This window comes from Narcine bancroftii, chromosome 10, assembly GCF_036971445.1.
Source record: "Narcine bancroftii isolate sNarBan1 chromosome 10, sNarBan1.hap1, whole genome shotgun sequence".
Lineage (NCBI taxonomy): Eukaryota > Metazoa > Chordata > Chondrichthyes > Torpediniformes > Narcinidae > Narcine > Narcine bancroftii.
The window spans coordinates 89,727,160-89,752,189 of record NC_091478.1 but is presented as its reverse complement, the minus strand read 5'-3'; the positions used below and the strand labels follow the sequence as shown (position 1 = coordinate 89,752,189).

The 25,030-nt window shown below is 37.8% G+C and overlaps 1 protein-coding gene and 1 long non-coding RNA gene across 3 annotated transcripts in view; one reads left to right on the top strand and one right to left on the bottom strand.

The window, feature by feature from the left end:
* Positions 1–5,511, bottom strand: part of LOC138744908 (uncharacterized) — a 31,540-nt gene extending 26,029 nt beyond the window's left edge. The window contains exon 1 of the long non-coding RNA XR_011345859.1: positions 5,447–5,511. This is a non-coding gene — a long non-coding RNA (uncharacterized lncRNA). The remainder of the gene's footprint in view (positions 1–5,446) is intronic.
* tshz3b (teashirt zinc finger homeobox 3b) overlaps positions 1–25,030 on the top strand; it is a 74,210-nt gene that overhangs the window by 35,006 nt on the left and 14,174 nt on the right. The gene's annotated exons all lie outside the window — the stretch shown is intronic.

Genomic DNA, 25,030 nt, shown 5'->3' with positions numbered 1-25,030 from the left:
GGTCTCCTTTCACCCTTCTATGCTCCAAAGAGAAAAGTTCCAGCTCTGCTAACCTTGCCTCATAAGACTTGTTTTCCAATCCAGGTAACATCCTGGTAAATCTCCTCTGCATCTTCTCCATAATTTCCATATCCTTCCTGTAATGAGGTGACCAGAACTGAACACAATAGTCAATAGATTTGTAGAGTTGCAACATGATCTCTCTACTCCTGAAATCAATATCCCTATTAATGAAGCCCAGCATCCCATAGGTCTTCTTAACTATCCTATCAATCTGTGCAGCAACCTTGAGGGATGTATGGATTTGAACCCCAAGGTCCCTCTGTTTATCCACACTCTTATGTAACTGACCATTAGCCCTGTATTCAGCCCTCTGGTCTGTCCTTCCAAAATGCATCACTTCACACTTAGCTGGATTGAATTCCATCTGTCACTATTCAGTCCCACTCTGCATCCTGTCTATATCCTCTTGTAACCTTCGACAACTTTCAAGCTCTATACACAACTCCTTCAACCTTCTTATCATCTGCAAACTTACTGACCCATCATTCCTTCTGCCTCTTCACCCAGGTCATGTATAAAAGTCACAAAGAGCAAGGGCCCCAGAACAGATCCTTGCGATTCTCCACTAGTCATCGAGCTCCAAGCAGAATACTTTACTTCCACTACTACTTGCTGCTTTCTTCCTGCAAGCCAAATTTTTAATCCACACAGCCAAGGTTCCAGTGATCCCGTGCCTCATGACTTTCTGGATGAGTCTCTCATGGGGGACCTTGACAAACACCTTGTAAAAACCATATAGATCATATCTACCATCCTACTCTCATCAATTTCTTTTGTTACCTCCTCAAAAAACTCTTGAGGCATGAGCTTCCCTTCACAAAGCCGCGCTGACTATCCTTGAGTTAGAGTTTTCTAAATTTATCATGTCTCCTATTTTGTGGATGTAAAACATAACCAATTTAGTAGTGCAGAGTTCTGCATCCAATTTGCTTCATCATTCCAGGCTTTTTTTCCCAGCAACCCTACTAACTGCTTAAGTGAGGTCTTGCTTCATTTCCAACTCATTGTAAATTTGTTTATATTAGTTGCTGTTCATCACATGAACTCTGCCTTAAATAATCTCAGGCTGGAGAGTATCGAGTTTTTGATCCAGTGGCCAAAACTAGTTGGGGAAAGTGGGAATTTAACATTTTGTAAGAATTTGTGGAGGGCAATAGTGAAGGAAAGGGGAAAAATTACATTTCACAGACAATTTTAACAGTATTTTATAGTTTCATCAGGGTTCAAATTGAAAGTAAGGTTAATTTACACAGATATTGAGTAAAATCTTTGCCTAATGCAACAACATTAATATGTAGGTTTTGAACCTTCGATATGGAATACATCCTTTGCATAACAGATATTTTGTTATTAATCATTAGTGCCTTCAGTGAAGAAGCTGGTGACTTTCAATTGTTTATAGCTGAAAGTTTGATTTGATTTGTTTTTCAGATAAATTTGACTGGTTGGGACACTTCTTTTATGTGGTTTCTTTGATATAGTTTGTGATTTATTAACGTTATTTTTAAAGCTCAGAGTTGCTATTTTTTTCCTGAAGTGTCCTTGTATCACTGTATTTTCACAAGCTTCCATATTTCACATGAGGTATTTTGGCAGAAAGAAACAGAAATCAAACAATCACCAAGGTCCTCCTTTCCCCCATCCCTTCAGAGCAAGTCAATTGTGAATTGTTTGATCAGCTGCTATGAGGCAGTTTGAATATCCGACCTGATGCTTGAACCTCAATAAGCTTCAAGTCAAGTTTATTGTCATCTGATTGTACAAGTACAACCCAATGAAACAGCATTCTCTGGTCCTCAGTGCAAAAGATGCAGATACACAACCAGACATAACACGCATTCAGACAGATACAGGACAAGTATTTCATCAATACAAATAAATAAATAAATAGATAGATAAATAGACAGACAAATAAATAGACAAACAAACAAACATTGTTTCATGAATATGAGATTTTGGATGGTTAATGTGATCAGTTCCTTTGGTCATTCAGGATTCTCACTTCCAGTGGGAAGAAACTGCTCCTCAGCCTGGTAGCCCTGGCTCTAAATCTCCTGTATTTCTTCTTGCAGGGTGGAAGGGGTCCTCAACGGTTTTGAACGCCCTCTTCAGAGAATAATCACGGTAGATCATGTCAATGGAGGGGGGGGGGGAGCAGGGACAGAGACTCCAGTGATCCTCTCTGCCATGTTATGGTCCTCTGGATTGATATCTGATCCATTTCTTGGCTGCAACTGTACCACACTCTGATGCAGCCGGCCAGGACGCTCTCGACTGAGGTCCTGTTTTACATAATGGTGGCTGGTAGCTTTGACGCTTCAGTCTTCTCAGGAAGTACAGTTGCTGCTGAGCTTTCCTGACAAGTAAGGAGATGTTGAGTGTCCATGATAGGTCACTAGTTAAGTGAATGCCAATGAACTTGGTGTTCTCCACTCCCTCTACTACAGGATTGTGTAGTGGAGGGTGGTTGTTCCTAGTCACAGCATATGGGGGTTTTCAAGACCTGTGTGAGTGAGCTGAATGTTAGAGAAAATTCTTATAGTAATGATATTGATAAAATTAAGTGAATCTACCCTGGATTTGTTTGAAAAATGGTGATATAATGATATGTGGCAGAGCAGATGAGAAAAATAGGTAGATGAAGCTATCAGTTTCTAATCAGTACAATGTACTGACCAATTTGATCAGATTTGCATGACCAATTATGTCTTCTTTTGACATCAGCAATTAAGAAGTTGCTCATGCATGCAAAACCTTCAGCTCCCCAGCAATAATTTTTGATTGTCTATGTTTTTTTTTTGCTTTCTTACAATTTTATAAGAATTAAAAAAATAAATTCAGTAAGTTCATGGGATTCTATTCTACCAAATGGGTCGTTTCTAATTGTGGCTCTGCACTAGACTGGAGTTATAATGTTGCCAGGATTTCACTCTGGCCTGGGATAGTCTTTTACCTCCCACTTGTCTTGTTGCAGTGCACTGAACAATGGTTCTTTGCCAGAGTCCTATGGAGCAGTGGAGATGACAGTGTGAGGAATTTTGGCAAATTGCATCATTTTATGCTTTGTGACATCTGGCTCCCAGGATACTGAAGGAATTAGCCTGCTGCATCCCTGGAGAAAACTTCCATAAGGCTGAGATCCAGGATTTCCACATCTGTCCTTACCCACCCAAATTTCTAAATCTTGAGGAACTGAACTGAACACTATTAGTTTTTTTGTTCAGGAGCCTGCCTACATTTTGTTCATACCTTGACAAAGGGCTCAAGTCTGAAACATTGGCTGTCTAACATTGTCTTTGCTATACAAAGGACACTGTTTGACCTGCTGAGTTTCTCCAGCATTGTGTTTTTACTTCAATCACAGTGTCTGGAGACTTTAGTGTTTTACTTTTGTTTTCACTGGTGGCTGATTATAGTCTGATTAATCTGCATAATTATTGCAAATGAAAGAGTTGTACAGTTAGGTATTCATTGTTCATTGTTCAGTTATTCAGGTTGAATAAAGTGGCTGTTATTCAAGATAACTGGAATTTTTGGTCAGCATTTAGACCTAATAGGTGAAACCATATTGCGTAGATTTTGATTTCTGTTTAGCAAGGGGAATCCCAGGATGCAGATACCTTAATTATAACTAAATGAGTACAAAAGCATGTACATAAGGATTACATGTTCACGTTTCAACACTGATGCTCGCTGTGCATTCCTGGAGGGTGGGGCTACAGATTATCATTTGTAAAACATGTCACCAATATTACAAGCATTATTTCACTGCGAGGGAAAAGAATCAGTGGGATTTGGTGAAGAAATCGCTTCAGGGGCTAGGGAAGCCTGCAGCTATAGAGGAGCCTTCAAAGATCCAAAAATTAATGCAAAAATTAAAATCATCAGAAAGAAATCGAAAATGCTTCTGGCAGTAGCAGACTGCAGAATATGAAAAGTGCATTTTCATTTCTGTTGAGCAATGAACATATTTATCTGGCAGTGCAGAAAGGGTTGAGGATGAACCCCATATGTTTTCTTGAAATTAGCTCCAATAATCCAAATTTATGGACGGCTGGAGGGTTCATCCATTTTGGAAAAAAAATCAGACTCTCTGTTTGTCTCCCAATTACTTTTAATTTTTTTTGTGTGGATAAAGTAGAAGGTTTGGCAATTTATGCCATCAATATTTTTAGCAAAATCAATAAATACATTGCAATGCCACTTCATAGTATGTATGAAAAGCAGCTGTTATTCAATTAACCATGCTTCAGCATGGCACTTAGTTACTAATTCACAGCAAGAGTTGAAGTCATTAAAAACAGTATTCACCCCAAACAATCCATAAACCATCCCACTCTCCCAAGTTTCTGCGTGCTGAGTTTCACTTGAATGATTCAGTGTTACTGGAAAAAAAAGCTTACAACACATAGGAAATAGCGAGTCTGATGTGTTTAATGTAAATATGCTGTCAGATCCCTTTCAGTAAATGACATGAGCAGATGATTAACAGTGTTCTCAATAGTTTTTTGCATAATCTGCCAATTTAGTGGAACACTTCAACTATTCTCACAGAACATTAATTTTGTCATTTAAGATTTTGTAAATGTTCAACTATGAAGCTGTTATATGAATAAAACTATAGTTACTACTTGTAGTGATAAGAAGCCATAAATCCCCAGATCACTACATACTTCAATGCATTTCTGCTGGACAAGAACTCGAGTTTTAGGGAGATAATATACATTTTTTTTTAACTTTGCAGAGCCAACATATATCATACGTATTAAATAGTACAGCAGACATTGTCCACTATTATTTCACTGGAGTCAAATAATTCCAAGTAGCACCTTAATTTGCATTTTTGAGTCTGACATAAAATATTAGGGTCAGGGCAGGTGAGTGAAGGTTTGGAATTTATACATATCTGATTATTTTTTAAACAGTGAGCTGTTTAGTAGGATATTCGAAACAAGGCAACATGAAAGAGAAAAAGGGGGATCCAAGCTGTCCCTTGGGTGTTCTAAGAGCTATGAGATTGTAAAATTCTGTAGGATTTATGGTTCATTTTATATATTTCTCTGGATTTATTAAATAAAAGAGCCTTGTGGATCCTTTAAGATTTCTCTGAATTACATCCTACGGAGTATAAACTAATTTCCCATGGCTTCTGGAAAGTCCCCATACCATTGAGCAGTTTGCTCAATACTATTTGAGCAGTCGCATTGTTTTGTCCAGTTTTTTGATTCCATAAGACCGAGAATTATTGAAAAATGCCTTCAATATACAAATATATACACTGAACGATTGGCTCCAAAAATCTTTAAATCTTTCTCATAAGGATACAAGAGGACTCAAATCTTTCCTTTTGGGAAAGAAGATGATCTTACAATTGGAATCATACCTGAGTGATGCAGTTGAATCACTGTGAAGCATTGCACATGCAATATTTTTTGCCCATGTGCTACAATGATGCAATAATGACTGTCTGATCGCAATACAGATGTAATGCAATTGAATGGTGTCGCGTTGCCATTGTGTCGTGTTGCCAATTGAATGGAGTCATGTTGCCATTGTGTCATGTTGCCAATTGAATGGAGTCATGTTGCCATTGTGTGGTATACCATATTTTAAAAATCTTGAACATTCTATCCTTTAATTATGATTCTGCTCTGTAAATCCAGCAGATTAGGAGAAATGCAACAGCAATGAAGTGATTTATTGGAAGTCAGAGATACATAAATCTAACATAAAAAAATGTTTCTGTGAATATAGTAAGTGAGCATCGAAAGGGAATGTGACCCATTAAAGACAAGTGCTGGGAAGATTTTAATGGATAATAAGGAAATGGCTAAATGGTGCTTTCAAGTGAGGCAACAGGAAAAGAAAACACAAGAGCTCCAATGGTGGATTTATGGAAAATTATGAGAAAAATAAAGTATGGGATAAACATTAAAATAGGGAAAGTGGACACTTGGGAATATTTTCTTAATGATAGAGAGTAGGAGCTGTAAACAATAGCGGATTAACTATCACCCTGGCCCAAAAGACCGGGTCTGATTTGGCATTTTGGAGCCTTAACTGATGGGTAGACCCAGGACTAACGTAAGCCCATATTGACAAGTGGTAACAATAGTGTCCCAGTGGTTGTGACAGGCCCCCTTACTTTCTGGGCCCCTGAGCTTCAGCCTACTCAGCCTAATGGTTAATCCACCCTCCACTGACGGTAAAGAGGTGAAGAGATTTAGGTATCTATGTTCAAAGTGACAAAAGGTCAGTGCACAAAGGCAGAATACAAGGGCAAGCAGTTTTTAAATGATGACCATTGTGTCACAGATGGTCAACTTTAAAAATTAAAGTGAAATTTCAGTTATATGGAGCCAATCTTGAATATTGTAGCAAATTCTTGGCACTGAACTGTCAGCATGTAAATGTGGAGAATAAAAGCAGAGATTTACTAACTCTGGCTTCTTGTCTGATCTCCATATCTCTCACTCTACATTGGCACATGTACAGGTCATTTAGTCCTTGATCCTTTTCAACCATTCAATGACATTATCACTGATCTGTGACCAAATTCCCTACATTAACTATTGTCTCATATTACTTCATGATGTTGGCCAACAGAATCAGTAATTTCAAATTTAAAATTAATAATCTCACATCAATGAACTTTTGTGGAGAAAGGTTCCAATCAACTAATTGAAGTGAAACACAAAAGTCTGCAGACATTGAGATTGTGGTTAAAAACACCCAGAATCGCTGGAGGAATTCCGTTGATCTTGCAGCATCCATAGGAGATTAAAATATTTAATCGACGTTTTGGGATGTATCATCGAGACCTTGAAGAAGGGCTCAGCCCTGAACACCGGTAATATATCTTTATCTCCAATGGATGGTGCAAGACCAACTGAGTTCCTCCAGCGTTTCTGGGTGTTTTTACTCCAATCAACTGATTGTGTGAAACTGTGATATTTTCTTTTAACTTTTGATGAGTGTTGTTCTAATTTCTAGCCTTCATCTTTAATTTTTAGAGTTTACAGCCAAGAAATAACGTCACCTTTAACAAATATAGTATTTTCACTTTTGACTTTGAAGAGCAAAGCATTCCTTAATTATTTAAATTCTACAGAATTATAACCATAGTATAAGGTCTCTTCGCCTCCTTAAGACTATCTATGTTTCAGTTTTGACTAAGCTTGTTGTATTATTCGAGTGCATTATAAATTCAATCTTGGCTCAGGATCAGTTACACTCCTGTAAACCATCTTGTGATGATTCCTTTTTCTTTCTTTTTCAATCTTTTTTATTGGTTTTAACATACACAAATTACATAGGTACATATGATAATAATGAAAACATAAATAATGATTCCTATGTTAAAAACAATGACCCAGAGCTACCTTGGCATTGGAATAGTGTTGGGTTGGTCGGGTCAAATATATGGCCTCTGGCAAACCACAAAGATTTTCTGATAGGCCCTGCAGCTGAAAAATTCTTCTGCACTTAAGACCCAAGATATTGTGTGCAATGGAAAATGTCCTGCATGCTTATCATATTTTAAGACCATTCCCCATTTGAAAAGCAAGTGGAAGAAGCCCGGTGTGTTGATGGCCAAGTTTGCAGGTTGTAGTGCGTGAGGTGCGAGGGAATAAGGAGCTCATTGAAGCCTTGGTATGAAGGTAGCGTTATTACATGGATTGGAAGATATTGTGAAATCAAAACATGGCGCTGGGGTCACAATGGAATGGGAGCTTGGGTTCACAAGTACTTGTGGGAGATTGAGAGGTTCAGGCATATTCAGAATCGAATGGAACCCAAAAGCAATGCCATTGTGCAGAGTAGGTTAGTATTTTACTTGTAGGACCTTCTTGAGGCACAATCTCAGCACTGACTGCATAGGCTTGTATCCACCAGAGCAAATCCCCTTTGAGTTCCAGCAACACTGGCAATATATCTCTTATGAAGGCCTGTGTGATAGGCCTTTGCCATCTGGGACATGGGTGAGCTTATGAATGATGTACAAATAGTATCCTTGGGATAAGCATGTCTTTGGATACTGCTATGCTTATTCAGATGCATCTTGGACATTAGCACACCAAGGACATGGAGTACACATAAGAATAATCCTTATGATAGGAGTAAGGTATGTGGGAAACCCAGAACAAGGCTACATATTCTTAAAATGGAGCACATCAATTTTTCAAATAAATCAAGTTTCAAACAAAGATCTAGAGAAAATTTGGAATGTGTTCTTAAATGATACTATATTGATTAAGAAAGAGAGAGAGATTTTAGTTCATTGTAGCTATTAAGGGGCATGAAATGAAGACAACCAAATAAAACCTTCTGAATGAGTCATGGTCCGACAAAGGAAGAAAAACTTAAATGGCCTCTTCTTACCTATTTTAGTTTTTTTGCCAAACCATTTCAAGTAACCATGTAAAAAAGATGTGAGTTGTGAGGGTGTGTTATTTTGACAATTCAATTGATGCAAGCTGGAGGAGAATGAGATTTTACTTTAGTTCATTAACATTTCTGAGTTTACGGAAGATTTCTATTTCTATTTATAGAATTTACCAGACACGCCATTCTCATAAACTTCAAATATTCTATGACTAATTATATAATTCTACTCTAAATGGTAATGTGACAAAGCCCTCCAATGAATATTATTTGAAGAGATTCTGGTACACGTGTATTGGTTCAGATGGATGATAAACAATGATAGGGAACTAAATCAGACCTCATTTATATAGAAACCAGCAAAGAACTTGAAATTACAACATTATTTGAAGGCTCACACAATATTCCAAATACTCATTTTGTGGTCCATATTATCTGAGCTCCAAAATAAAATGTACCTCTAGTAGAGGTACATTTAGTAGAGTGGTTCTAAACCTTTTTCTTTCCACTCAGATACTGCTTTAAGTAATCCCTATGCCATAAGTGGTCTGTGATTAGTAAGGGATTGCTTAAGGTGGTATGTGAGTGGGAAGGGAAGGTTGATAATCACTTCTCTAGACCCAATTGTTACGGAAATATTTTGGAGTTCTGAAACCGTGCATATAACGAGTCAATTAGGTACGATTCAAACTTGTTTTCTTTCCACCTACATACAACCTTAAGCAATCCCTTACTAATCACAGAGCATCTATGGCATAGGGAATACTTAAAGTAGTATGTGAGTGGAAAGAAAAAGATTGAGAACCACTGCTCTAATAGCTTTTCTGAGGTTTAACAGTGGATGGCTTCAGATATTATAATTTAACAAATCCTCTGGTCTTCCTAACATATAACTGGATATAGCAGCAGCTCAGTTTAAAATTAAGTGATTGTTGCTTGCAGTGAATTCCAACTTTGTCAAGCTCTATTTATGATAAGCAACTGAAGTTCCAATAGATAGGTTGCAGCTATCTAACATGGCCCAATGAGAGCCATGGGCATTATCTGCTCCTAGGTACATTTGTCCGAGGCTCCTGTAAATCTGCTTCAGGTCTGAGATATTCTGAATGACAGACGCTAGCTCATTTGTCACTCTGCTATGTTGCTAAACCTCCTGCAGAGTCTAGTGGATGAGCCTGAGGAAACTGAGATTCAGTCAAAGCTGTGATAGGAGCAGCAATCCTATTAATGCTCAGCTCTGTTCAATTGACGAGCATGTCAGCAAATTCAGTCATTTTCTCTCAATTGACTCATTTAATTACAATATATTTATTTCCTGATATTTAATACGTTTTGAACAGTTGTTTTTTTAAATTTTTTAAAAACTTTACATGAAGCAATTATAATAGTTTCTGACTGTTTTTGAGAAGCAAACATGGAAGATTTTGCTGAAAGGTGAGGCTCTGCCACCAGCCGTGTTTTTCCTCAAATCCTATCGGGACACTCTGGAGAGCAGGGCCACAGGAATACAAGCTTGCTGCTGCGATCTTGGCACACCATGCTGTTACCTCCCTGCTTGTCAGCAATTCAAGCCTCTTGAAAACAATGAGTTGGTACTTCTGGTCATGAAGTGTTTAATATCTCTATTTAGTGATTGCTATAATTGAAGACAATGAGAGAAGCACTCTATCAACTGACTTTCTTGCTGACAGCGACCCACCTTCTTTGCACGTGCTGCCGACTGGCATGGTTTGTGGATCTTCTCTCATCAGCTCGCACAAAGCAGATACTTGGGTGAAGATTTTGGTGGAAGCCGGTCCAATGTTTGAGCAATCCCAGTACTGACTTTGGCAATCTAACAATATTTTTTCTACTTGTAACTAATATTTAAAAAAACATTAAAAGAAAGTCTAAAATGATTGAACATTAAAATGTAAAAGAAACAAACAAGGCATTTGAGGATACCTGAACATTTTTACAAAGTCTGCTGATGTAATTTCTGTTAATTCTCGAGTATAAGTGCTGGTGAATTGACATGAGTTCAATGGTTGAACGTAGTAAAGAAATTGCCCACAAAGAGCAGAGAGTTAATTCAGGTCATACAGATAAAAGTGGGAAATCTGGTGGGAAGTAATACCCCTAAATGCTGAAATTGTCTGCATGATGGCTGCCTTTCAACTGCATAATTACACCCAGCCTGATAGTTCCCTCCAAAACAGAAAGTGGGTGTTACATTTTCAGAGATGGTTCAAGCGATATGAAAATATGGTTGCACTTGCCAATTAAAATTATCTTTGAAAGGTTTCAAAGATCTTTGTATTGCAGTGACTTCCAACACCACCAGCCATCTTAATAGAGCATTCATCTAATTTGTTTGTGACAGTGTTCTGTTAAGTAATCTTTACCGCTTATGTATATTTTAAATTTGAAATTTAAACATACAGCTCTGGAACAGGACAATTCGGCCCTACAAGTATGTGCCGCCCAATTTACACCCCGGTTTTCTCCCACCCTTCCTACCACCGGGGTGGAAGGAAACCGGAGCCCCCAGAGAAAGCCCACACAGATACAGGGAGAACGTATAAAATCCTTACAGACAGGGCAAGATCAAACCCAGGTCTGGTCCCAATCACTGGCGCTGTAAAGGCATTGTGCTAATGGCTATGCCAACCGTACATGATGAAATTATTTGCTCTCACATGTTCATTGCAGGAGAAGCACTTGGGATGTTTCTACAAGAGATGATAAACCAAAACATGTGGGGATACTGGTAATTCTCTGTTTATGTGTCACCATATTCAAACACAGAATTCCAAAACTTATTGTCTGCTTCCAGCATGGATGGCATAACAGTTGGCATAATGCCTTTACCACGCCAGCAACCGGTTCTAATCTTGCGCTGTTTGTAAGGAGTTTGTACGTTCTCCCTGTGTCTGTGTGGGTTTTCCCTGTGGGCTTCGGTTTCCTCCCACCATTCGAAACGTACCGGGTGTGTAGATTAATTGGGTGTAAATTGGGCAGCGTGGACTCATGGGCTGAAATGGCCTGTAACTGTGCTGTATGTCTAAATTTAAATCTAAAATTAAAAAATTAAAATTAAAATTTGAAAATAAATTTAAATTCCTGCCGGCACTTTGATGAATGTTCTCCAACAATGGATATGGCAGAGCAATTCCCCAACACTTAGATTGGAATTTAACCTCTAATCCTACATCAGTTTAACCTATTGCAGGACAATAATCCCACTTATTTAATGAAATAGTGTAGATAAGGAGAATTATTAGTAACAAGAGCTGTGAAATTATTTTAATTATTATTGATGTATTCTTGGATGTTTCCATTTTAAAAAATTTGTTAATATTTTATTTCACTATTTTAGATTTTTAATTGTTTTTTAAGAGTTAAAGAATGTGGTTTTATGTTTAACAGCCAACTCATTTGGGAATATAAGGTCAAACCAGTTATCAATTTGTTGTTTGCAAACCTTGCTGTTGACCTGCCCCAACTATGAGGAGTTGTTCAGTCTGTGCTGTTTCTATATTATGATAGAGCAGTGTTTTATTGTTTTCCAAATAAGTTTGAATCCTTTTCTCTTTATTTTAAAAGAGATGACATTCTAACCATACGTTGTACCCAGTTGGTACTTTTTAATAGACTGTCAGTATTTGTTGCAAATAAACAGATTTTCAGATTTATTATCAGAGCTCATACATGACATCACATACAGCCCTGAGATTCTTTTTCTTACAGGCAAGGATAATGCAAGAAAATATCTGAGCACAATGTATACATATAAGCAAACAAAGAAATGCAAACAGATAAAGAAATGTAAACAAATTGACCGTGCAATACAGAGAGAATTTAAAAAAACGATAAAGTGGAAAAATAAGAGTCCTTAAATGAGTCCCTGAATGAGTTTGTATTGAGGAGTCTGATGGTGGAGGGATAGCAGCTGTTCGTGAACCTGATGGTTCTAGTGTTGTGGCACCTGTACCTCTTTCCGGATGGTGGATGATATGTGGATAATATATCTTAAACGGGATGGCAAGTAATACATTATTAATACAACATAGTGACATGGGCAGTTCCTTGTAATATCAGTCCACAGATCACTCAAAGCAGCTTGAATGCTATCTTGAGTGTAAAATATAAATCTAACAGTTTATGTTCGAACAGTATAAACCACTAGTTAGCCAACAGCTGAGACCTACCCACAGCTCAAATTATCATACTGCAAAAGCTATATATTTTTTTCTAGACATTTTGCATAAGAGATCTGTGAAGAATTGGAGAATTTTAAATGATTGGGAGAAAAAAATTGGACACGTTAGGGATGCTTAAAATTATCATCTAGTCAGAGTGAATGGGAAGATTGATTTCCCTCGGCATGGAGGTACATAGTTATGGTACATAGATTTGAATTAATCAGCAGAAACTTGTTGAGGATTTTTTTTTTTCATCCTAATAGTGGTGGAACCTGTAACTCATTGCCTGAATGGACAATAAAGTTAGATCTCTCTGCATATTTAAAATAGAAATAAATGTGAATTTGAAGTTGGATTCATTTTTGCTCAACGGTATAACTGTGTATCTGGGAGATGGCTGAATTATTGCCCAATTAGTGGCATTTGTAGTAAAACCCCCTGGTATCCAGCACCTATAGGGATTGATAGATGCTGGATAATTGAGTTTTCCAGTTGCTTGAGACTCACTCTTACACTCCCTAACTAATACACCTGCATAAATAATAAACAGTTTAAAGACAAAAATTCTATACTGTACTTGCACTGAACAAACCTCATTTGAATGAAAAATTAAAGAATTTTACTTTATTTTCAGTCACTTTCTTAGAAAACATTTAACCATCGTTGCATCCGCAGGTTCCTCCCCCTCTACTGAACCACCCGAAAGATGAACAATAATTTTATAGATAAGTAATCTCCCCTCCCCAAATTTGCAGATAAAGCAATACTAATATATTTGATAATATACTAATAAAGATAAAAAGTCTTACTAAGCAAGGACAGGGAGACAATTTAAGAGACTCACCCCAACGGCAAGCGGCATCAACTATCTCTTTATCCTGGGCAATGTCATTTTATTCAAACACAACTTTATTCAAACAGCTGCTATGAGCAAAGCAAAACTGGCTAAATATTTGCACCAAAGGTTTATATGTGTTACTTTAGGGAACATTTTAAACTTCTATTTAAATTTTTTATCTATTCATTTATTTCCTCCCTTTTTTGCCAGATGCAAGAGGTTGCTGAAATTCCGGATCACGGGTTTTATATTTTATTTGTTGAGAAATCATTTGAATAGAGTGACAACTAAGTTTCTTTTGTATTGCATTGAGGAAATGATTATATACAGCAAAATGATAATAGTTTTAAATATAGGAAAATTAATGATAAACTGTTTTCCAAATGAAATTAATCAAAGTTGTTCATTTCCATCAGTGAAAATAAACTACCCTATAAATTTACACTTTCTACTAGTTAAACAATAAAGTCTGCAGATGCTGTGGTCAAGTGCAATAGACAAATATATTGGGGTACCTTGAAGAAGGACTCTGGCCCAAAATGTTAGTTACCCTTTACTTCCTATGGATGCTGCACTGCCAGTAGAATTTCTCCAGCACGTTTGTGTATTGTACTTTTTACTACTTAAGGATGCTTCAAACTACTCTACAGTCCATGTTTGAAGTCGTCACTCTTGTGAAATCAGAAACCAAGTACAGTAAAATTCCTAAAATCCAGACTGCTTGGGGATTGGGACAGTCCGGATTTTCCAGATTCTCCGGCTGTACTTTTAAAATTTAAATTCAAGGAGAATAATCAGGTACATTTTGATAGTTTATTTACTAAACATTTTTTGGTATAAAATATGAAGTACAAAAAAAACCCCAAATAAATATATAATTCTTACATTTCTGTGACTTCCGTGTGGTCACTTGTTGATGCTGTGCATCTGTGGTGCCTACGCTTGCACACACGCACAAAAGCTGAGAGTTTTTGAGAAGCCCGGGTTCTTGGATGGTCTGGATTTCTGGCATCTGGATTTTTGGACTTTTACAGTATCTAGATTGGATACATCAAAATCCCACAAACAGAAATGTGATAATGACTTGGTGTAGCAGTGATTAAAAATTAGTCCAAATGGTGTTATATTTAAAATAATATTTTTAATGATTAAGCAACAATTATATAATCTAATTTAACTCATTTATCTAAACCTAACTAAATTTATATACCATTATCTAACAAACCCCAAATATGTGGGAATATATTGGTGTGTGTGGAACACCCTAACCCACGACAGTTCAAGGCTCAATTCTCGGAAGGCAGTTCAAAGTTCAGTTTCAGAAATTCAGTGATGACAAGTGGGCTTGAAATTGATGTGAGATGCAGGCTTTAGATGGTTGAGACATACATGTCTTTGATGAATGCGACAGACAGCTTTAAGATAGGTGAGACACACAGGCTTTAAGTTGAAGTCAGCACCGAAGTCTGTGAAAGAGACCGGGGTTGCAGAATGTTGATTACTCATGACACCCTTGTTGAGATGCTTCAGAGAAATGTCCCTTTTAGATGAGTGCCTCCTTCTGCAGTTAGAACCATTTTCATGGGTCAGTTGAGTAGAGTGCAGTATTTCTTCTGCAACTATAAAACCCTTTTTGTGGGTCAGCCGAAGTTGTCGCTCATCCCTCTGTACTTATGGGAGGAACTCTAATAATTTGTCTATAATGATCCAATGAGGCCAATTGGGTTTCTCAATTTCACAAAGGAGCTCATTACTCTTGTGCTGCTTCCTTAAAATGGCTTCCAGACAAACAATGCACTGTCTTTTTAAGAGGTTGGTCACATGGTCTTTGAACCTGGCTTCTCCAGGGCTTCTGTGTTGATTCTTCAAATGTATCCAGTAAAAGGAACATGATATTCAAAGCTTGATGGTAGTTTCACAGTCAATTCAAATTTCTGTGATTGAAAGGGACAGTCCCATTCAAATAAACTGAACAGAAAAATAGGAGAACGTCACACCCGGTAATCTTTTAATGTTGTTGATAAGAATTGAACATTGACAAAAACTTGAATCAAAATAGTGCCATGTTTGTTTAATATCCATCCAAATGAGCATAGAGAGCTTTAGTTTTTCACTCATCCAGTGAGTTGCTCCTCTGTTATCTGAGGATTTCCTTTGTTCTGCTTTGGAGTATCAGCCTAGATTTTTGCAGTTAAATGTTTTGAGAGGACCATGAATCTTTTCAACGAAGTAATTAACCCACAGTTGACATTGTGCACACAAATATATCAGAAACTAGATTTTTATTGAAAGTTTTGTTCCATTTACTTTCTCCTTCTCATCTGGTGAAGTTTCTTGGGTGATTCCTACAGGGGGATGTTGGATTGTGATAGAAAACAGGAATTTTGGCTTTTTTAAAATTCCCCTAACCCAAGGGTCTTGTAGCCTGTTTCAGCAAATATAAAATGATTGTAGTCGAAATGAGATGAGTCCTTCCTGTTAGAAGATTTTGCAGAGAATCGTCTTGCTTACCTGTATATCTTCATCCACATTCAGCAAAATAGTCTCATTCTATGCATACATTTCTGTGATTAAAAGTACCAAAGTAACTGCATGGATCTTTGTACATCCCCTTCCTGAGTACAAGAATCTAGTGAGCTGTTTGTTATAAGAACTGCAATCAGATCAGCTGTTGTTAAAATCAAAATAACTACTTTCCTTTTATGTTGTCAATTTACAACAAGGGGTGAACACCTGGTAAAACTAGTAAATTCCAGACAGATCATCATATCAAACTGCTCCAAAAACTTACAGAATGTAATTACATCCTACATGGCAGCATAAGTATTGTTGGAGAAGTTAGGTCGGTAGTTTTAAGACCAGTTATAAATTTCAATTCATTTACAGCACAAAATCATTCCTGAATCATCTCGAATGGGCATTAAATTGCACTTCTTTGGGGTGAGCTACTTGGGAATGATTAGTAAATGTGTAGTGATACAAAAGCTGGTGGAGTTGTCAATTAAAAAGGAATATATAGTAAACTGCAATGGCAGTGCTGCCACTGGTGTGGAAACAGGGAGGGGGAGAGTGAAGACATAGCGGCCTCCTGTAGGGGTCTACCACCCAGTCCAACTACCAATGGCTCTGTGCAGGCTTTAAATGAGCTAAGGCTAAGGGAGCTTAGGGTATTTTCTTTTAAATCCTGAGACTGCAAGGTCTGGGCCCAAGATGATGGCACCTGTGCTGACAGCAACCTCGAGGGGTTGCAAAGGTGAGCAGAGGAATGGCGTGGGTCACCAGAAAATGGGAGAATACTTCCATTTGAGAAGGACTCAGAGCAGGCTGCGACTGCTGGAGACTGGCTCAAGGGTGGCTGAATGGGTGAGAGGAATGGAACCGGGATGTGAGAGGGTGCTGAGCGTGGGAAGGGCTTTGGATGCTGAGGGCTTCCTGATTATATCGGAGGTTTGGATCTGAAGCGTGTTTTCAATGGTTTAGACTGAGGTCTGTGTGGCTGCAGGAGCGCTAAAGGGAATCACTTTTGCATCTCTTTCTCTGACTCTAAGGGGCACTGGGCAATTTCTGCTAATGGTGAATATTTATCTACCTTAAACTAGACTACGTGCAATTTTGTGTCATATTGCATCTGTTTTATTACTTGACAATAAAAAAAATCTTGAATCTTTACGTTGATTAGCTGAAAAATTGGATAAGGTAGTGATAAAGATATGCTCGCCTCCAGTGGCTGAAGCTTTGACAATAAGAAGAGGGACGTGCATGTTGCAGTGGTACAAAACCTTTAGAAGATCACACATCAAATATTGTGAGCCATTTTGGACACTGCAACACTGGAAGGGTGCGATAACAATGGAGATCGTGCGGAGAGACTCACCAGGATGTTGTTTTAAATGGAGGCACATGGTTATAAGGTGACATTGGATAGGTTGGGTTTATTCTCAAGGAAATGTCAGAGGCTGAAGGGTGACCAGATAGAGGTTTATAAAATTATGAGAGGCACAGATAGGTTAGAGAATCAGAATAATTCTCCCAAGGCAGGGGAGTGTTGTGTGGAGTTTTTGTCATCTAACTACAGAAAAGGTATCAATAAGATTGAAAGAATGCAGAGAAGATTTACTCGGAAGTTGCTCGCATTTCAGGAACTGAATAACAGGGAAAGGTTAAATAGGTTATGACTTTATTCCCTGGAGTAGAGAAGAATGAGAGGAGATTTGATAGAGGTATTTAAAGTTATGAGGGGTATTGACAGAGTAGATGTAGGTAGGCTTTTTTCCACTGAGGACAGTGAGAGTGAAAACAGAGGATGTGGGTTAAGGGTGAAAGGAGAAAAGGTTAGGGGCAACATTAGGGGGAACTTCTCCGCACAGAGAGTGGTGGGGATGTGGAACGAGGTACCAGCTGAAGTTGTAAATGCGGGCTGAATTTTAACATATCAGAAAAATTTGGACAGGTACAGGGATAGGAGGGGTTTGGAGGGATATGGATTGGGTGCAGTTCAGTGGGACAAGGCAGAACAATAGTTTGGCACAGACTATAAGGGCTGATGCGCCTGTTTCTGTGCTGTAATGTTAAGGTACAAGGGCAAAATTTAAAGGAGATCCAAGGGGTAAGTTTTTCACGTGCTGAATGACTGGAATGTACTACCCGACATGGTGGTGGGGGTGATACATTTGCAACATTTAAAAGATACTTAGATAAGAAAGGCATAAGAGGCCCTAATGCAGAACAAATGGGATTAATATTGCATTGAGCACCATAGTTGGCATGCAAGAGGTGGGCTCATTTCTGTGCTGCTTGATTCTATGAGATGTATTAGAAGTATATCACAATTTTATGACTTGGTGAGACAAGTGAGCTCAGTGGATTTAGAGTTTTTGCACAATCTCCATTTTCCAGGCCTATCTGGAGCAGGGCTCCTATACTTTCCTCCTGACTGAACAGGAAAGCTACAACTAAGCCAACTCCCAGGCTAAACTTGCATTAGATTAGACGTGAAGCAAGTTTGAAGAAGGGACAGTTTTAACATTACACAATATGATTTCTTTCATGGCATATAACCAGATTTACAAATAAATATTTTCAGTCCAGTTTTATTTTGATCTAAATTAAGTACCATCCTCAAAACCAATTTATCGCAGACTTGACTATTTCATGGGTTACTGGTAACAGTTGACTGATGGGAAATCAAGGCCAATATGGTCAACTCGCAGTTGTCATTGCAAATGGAATTTGCACTAAGCATATGGCAAAGCTAACTTGTGACATGCAAGTAACACTGTCTGTGATTATAGATTTCCAACGTAGACCTTGACATTTGCTTAAATAGTATAAAAATGGAGCTTGTTATTTGCTGTGATTTCTCAAAGGCCAACAATGCAATAACCACTCTGTGACAGACCAGTTACTTCGAAGAAATTGCCACAATAGCAAGCGCCACAGCAGATACGGTTATAAAAGCAGATCACAGTCAGTTCATTTTCACCATTCAGGAAAAAAACACTTGTTTGTAGAAACCTAATAAAAATGGGGAGTTGATAGTCAGAAAGCTTCTTTTATTGTATTTTCTAATGAAGTTTTAATGCATTTGCTACAATTGATTCAAAGGCTTTTAATGCATGTGCGTACACCACTCCTGAGAAAAGCAATATATTTCAAGTGACATTCTTAGAGAGCTGGGACTGTGTAGCCTACATAAATTATGTTGGGATATGGCTGTAGCGCTAAACACACAAAAGCAACATACATTTCTTTCAAGCATGTGGATATATTAATAGCATTAAATATAAGATATTTCATTTATTAGCTTGCACAGGCTACATTTTAGAGGTACTGTATTGAGTATGAACCTGCTTGACAGTACTGTGACTTCAGAATTCACAGATATATCAAAATATTATCAATAAATTTAATTCACAAATAATTAGAACACTGTAATAATTGATGTTTTTTTTCTTAGAAAACTGCACTTTATAAATTGGGACCTTGCTAACTCATTAACCTCTGCCCTTGGTCAAGATTATCACAAATGTGTTCCAGTTGCTATTGTACTTCAGGAGAAATGCCTGTTTAGTAGCATATGTTTAAAGATTTTGTTCATTCCAATATTGTTTCCTGCAGGATGCTGACATCAACAAAACAAGACAATACTTTTCCTAACTAAAAGCTAAAAAAGATAGAGAAGGAAATGATAAAAACCTCATATGTCAGTTCATGAGTCAAATACTGTGGAATATCCAAACACAAAATTTAGATTGTCTTTAATTCATTCTCCATGTCTGTAAATGCACTTTGAAATATATTATGGTACTTTCAGTAAATTATAGTCACTGTTTTAAAAGCTTCTGGAAAACTATTCACTGAAACAACGTCATGCCAGGTGTGAAATGCACTGCCAACCTCCTCTCACCTATTTTACATTGATCCCAAGACCAATTTTATCCACTTGATCTCTTGCTATTTTTAGTGTTCAATCTAGTGATGTGTGGCTTTCCAAGTGTTAAATTGCTTTGCAATGTTACTATCCCCTATGAACCTTCAGTGATTTGAAATGGATTAAACAGAAATTCTGAATGAAGCATAGGAGGAATAAATTGAAAAAAATTCCCATACATTAGGGAAGTGCCACAGGATCATTGGGATTAATTTTGAAGTACTTAACATCCAAAATATGCCTCTTTTATGAGAACCATCATTTCAGGGACTTGTTTGGAGAAAAGAACACTTGAATCGTAATAAACTGCTATCAAGGAATGAACCTCCTGTTTGAAAGCTAATATTAGTCAATATTGTTGGTAAAAGTTCAATATTATTTTACTTCCAGGCTAATGGTCCTTTAAAAATAGAATTCATCCAGTTTTTGTGGTATACATTATTTAACCACATTGGGCCTTATTTTGAGATTATTTCAATAATTTTTGTAATTACATATCTCAGGTGTCATCTCACAGGGAAGGAACACATTAATGACAAAATTTACTATTGCCTTCTGTCTGGGGAAAAAAAGTGTTTGAAGTTCAAGTCATCAAACCTGGCACAAAGCTCATGGTCTGCAATGCAGCATGTCCCTGAGACGTGATTATGTACAGCAGGCACCTCAAAGAACTGGATAGATACCCTTATCCCCCAAATATTCTAGCTAATGCCAGCGCCTTCCCTCTCAAGCCAACATTCCCAGCACTCTGAGGCCCTGATAACACTCAATCAGGAGGTTATCATATTTGAAAGTCTAACACAAGGATCCCAAAATGGTCACTCTATTGTGAACCCCACCATGGCAAGAGTTTACTGAGTGGCTGGAATAAAATATTCAAGAATGTACTGATGGTCTCCTTCATAATTTGTAATGTCCCCACCAAGTTGGAGAATTCCTGAACCAAGAGAGATCAAAATGAAAGAGTATTTGTGATGTTGTTGGAAACCTCAAGTATGTTGATTGGGTGATTGGAAGCAAACAAAACCCCAGCATAAGTGGTGGAAGGAGTGCATCTCCTTCCTAACTATCCACCTTACTGTTCATTAAGTCATGGCTCCTACTATGGCCTCAGAAACCACATAAGTGCAGTATAATCATGTGACTTGATCCGAATGAACTACCTCAGAATTGGATGGTATGTAAGAGTAGTATTATTTATTTTGTACATATTAATTGGCATAATATAAAGCAATTGTGTGGACGTATGAGATTATAATGCAGGTTCTGCTCTGTGAAATTGAGATTTACAAAAGGGAAATGCATATTCAGGATAAGTATTCAGAACCAATCACTTACATTGCAGAATAAATCTGCAACACCAGAACTTTCCCTTGAATTACTGGGTAGTACAAATTTTCAACATATATTGATAGGGAGCGGGATGTTAGTTGGTAGATGGCAAGGAAGTAGTAACGATTATCATTTCAACAAACCACATGTCCCGTTAACACTGATGCTGTGAAGTTCCAATGGTCATTCTTTCCATTCCAATCTGAAGCAGATTGCAAGACAGTGCTGAACTTGTTCAGTGACAGGAGGGAAAGCATTCTTATAGAATGTTTATTTGCAGTAACGTGGTAACCACATTTGTCAGAGCATTAGTCAATTGGATTGTGGACCAATCGATTGCAGGTCCCTGTGATCTTTCGAAGGCTTCAATGTACTTGGCTCTCCTGGAGTACTCACACATTCTCTCGTCACAAATCCATTCATCTCACAATGTCAAATTGTAATAATTAAACATTATTGATCTTAAATTCAATTAACTGCATTAACACTTGGTTGGATTGAGGTGATTCAAGGGGCTGGCCAGGCGGAGAATGTGCCAACACCTGATTCAACAATGCCCACTTGGAACTGGTAAAGTTTGTGCTGTAATGACAATCGCATGTGTGATTGTTCCAGCCCCAGACAGTTCCCAGAGGTCATTAGGAACCTACACCTGTACCTCATTATAATTTTCATTTTTTAAAGATTCCCACGAACAGAAAGCCTGATTTTAATAAAGGCTCAGTCCTGCTGATAGCATTAATCAAAATAATTGGTCAGGAAGGAATAAGAAAGGAACCTAATGTTAATATTTAAACTGATGCAAATATTTTGGGTTCTGAGGGGTAGGAGCGCCTTACTGGTCTCACAAATGGATCTGAATGCATCCACAGACATCGGTCACATCTTCCATAACTTCTCTGGGGTCATTAAGCAGTACACTTGGGTAGTTCCAATCAGCTTGCTGTTCTTCCCACAGAGATTCCGTCTGGGCTTGGAGGACTCATCCCCAAAAAAGCATATGAGAGCAAAGGTCCAAGGCTGTTTTCCCTCTGAATCAAACAATATACTATTGGTGCTTCCATGGCATTAAAGAGCTTAAATAATAACAATGCTGGGATTTGTATCCATAAGGTTTACTGGGGCATGAATCAAAAAAAAATTCTAAGCAGGCAACAAGCCATATCGGATGAATTTTCCAAATCTTACAACAATTAGTATATAAGGAATTTCTTCTGAAACTTGGCTTTGTTTATCCAAAAAAAGTTGTGGTCCTATGTTATGTTTGAAAGTAAATGCATTTTTCAGCCTGATGGGGCCTTGCGCTGTGTGTTTGCAGCTGATCAATTAGGTGGGCCTATGAGAGAAACTAGCAGGAATTGGCCGCACATCTGCAGGTTTATCTAAAGCCACCAACAACAGATTTACAAGTTTTCATGCATGCTTTATGGTATGTTTTGAACATTATTACCCTCGATGTATCTCCATAAATTAGCAGTGGGGGGGGGGGAAACACACACAGTGCATGTTCAAGAAAGACACTGTGCACATTATACGAATTGTTGAGCATCAATCGGCAATAGAATGCGGTTCAGTGCTGAGATTGCTTATCACATATCTAAGTTGCTTCATTACCATTGGAATTACTGCAAAATTTGTTGCATGGTGCACAAGTTTAAAAAAAATGCAACTTTTCAACAAATTAGCACCAATGCTTTCATCATATTGAAGGACTACATGTTGCAAACCTTGTTTGCCAGTAATTTAAAACTGAGACCCGATATGACTACCATGTACGAATGTTGCAATATCAGAATTTCATATTGCTCCTGTGGTGATATGTTTCCTCCATTGTATATAGTTTACTGTTGGTTATTGTATACATGGAGCTGGCCCACCCACTGATGACTCATACTCTATGACTCCTCCCCTTGGTCTTGGGCCATAAAGGTCGAACCACCTCCATTCCTATACCTGGATCCGGGCCAGCAAGATTCTCCTGTATATTAAAGCCTATGGTTCCCTGTGCCTAGTCTTGGTGCTTATTGGTAGTGCACTACAGCTCCCTTTGTCATGCTGATCTTTGTTGAAATGTAAGTCCACCTCTGAGAATTGGAAACCAGCAGTAATGAATATGCAAGCCACAACTTCCATGTTTGTCCTTTCAGATTTTTGATCTTTTTGATCTGATGTTCAAAAAATGTTTCAAGGAAGGAACTTAAACATTGAATATTCTCTTTTTGAAACTAAAGTTTCTCAGCAGTACTGTTATAATTGTCACCGCAATGGAAATAAAATGAGAAATCAGATTGTTGAGCCTAAACAATAAATAAATGCTTTGCTTCATATGGATTTGGGTTGATGGAAGTTTCTAAAATTGCTGTCAATCACTCTTTCCTTCACCTAATGATGAAATCCAATTAATGTCACACACTTAATTCTTTCTGCTTAAACATCATCTAATATTCGATCATTTTTTCTTCAAACAGGATATTTTCCTTAACACCCTCTATTCTGCAATCAAACTTAAAAATTAACTCTGTCAGTGCATGATTATAAGATACAGTTGATTGGGAGCTAATGATGTGAACCCACTGTTAATATTACAGAAATTAAATCAATAATTATTTTTAATTTTTTTCAAAAATAATACAAATCTATAACAATGAAATGGATTTTTGGAGGAGGTTGTCTTTGTGTCAATATCTTGCCCAATTTGAAAACTCAGCAAAGTAATGAAAACGCTCCTTTCAACTCCAACTCACAATAAAACAGTGCAAGCTAGTAGGTCAAAGGTCCAAGGTGCAGCAACACCAATTGATGACCTGAGAAGTCTAAAGCTGATAGTAGGGACGCTGCTGCCAGAAGAAGACTCCTCCCCCCCCACCCCCCGCCAATTGGTGCATGGAAAACCAAAAGGAGAACAAGAATTCAGATCAGAGGAAAACTATTTGCACAGCAAAATTTTTAGATCCCACCACAATTATTCTTCTGCTGGAGAATGGATTTGTGACCATAAAGCTGTTTTAATAATACAAATGCAAAATAATGCAGATGCTTGAAGTCGGAAATAAAACACATAGACCATTGAACCCAAACAGAAAGCATAACTGAAGAGAAACTGAGTTAATAATTCTGGTAGATGACCTTCAGCAAAGTGATGAAAGGTTAATCCACCTGAACATTAACCTTATTTCCCTCTTCACAGATGCTTCTTGGTTTTCTATTTGCACCCATGTTTGTTTCCCTTCGCCTTGGGCGTGGTGAATGAAAACAGATCCTGTCTCCATCTTCTCAGCTGCACTTCCAAAATGTTTTTGGTACTTTCTTCCTTAAAGCATTGTGAAAGGAATATTTTGTACACTCCCAAGAACTGTGAAGATGTATATAATGCTGGCTCTATTTGTATCTATGTGCTTAAACTCATTATATTGTAATCACAAGATCGAGGAGCAGAAGGAGGCCCATCAGTCCATCTAGTCTGATCCATCCTCCTGCACAGTCCCACTCCTCAGATTTCTCCCTGTATGATTAATCAAATAACCTGCCAATCTCTGCCCTAAATGCACCCATTGACTTTGCTTCCACAGGCATCTGTGACAACAAGTTCGACAGATTCACGACTTTCTGACTAAAGACATTTTTCCACTGATATGTTTTTTATCCTGAATGTGTTTTAGATCCCCTACTGTAGGAAATATCCTTGCCACATCTACTTTGTCTAGGCCTTTCAACATTCAAAATGTGGTCCTACCTCAACCTTCTGTACTCCAACGAGTACACTTAAACAGCCAACAATAATTTCTCGTATGCTAACCC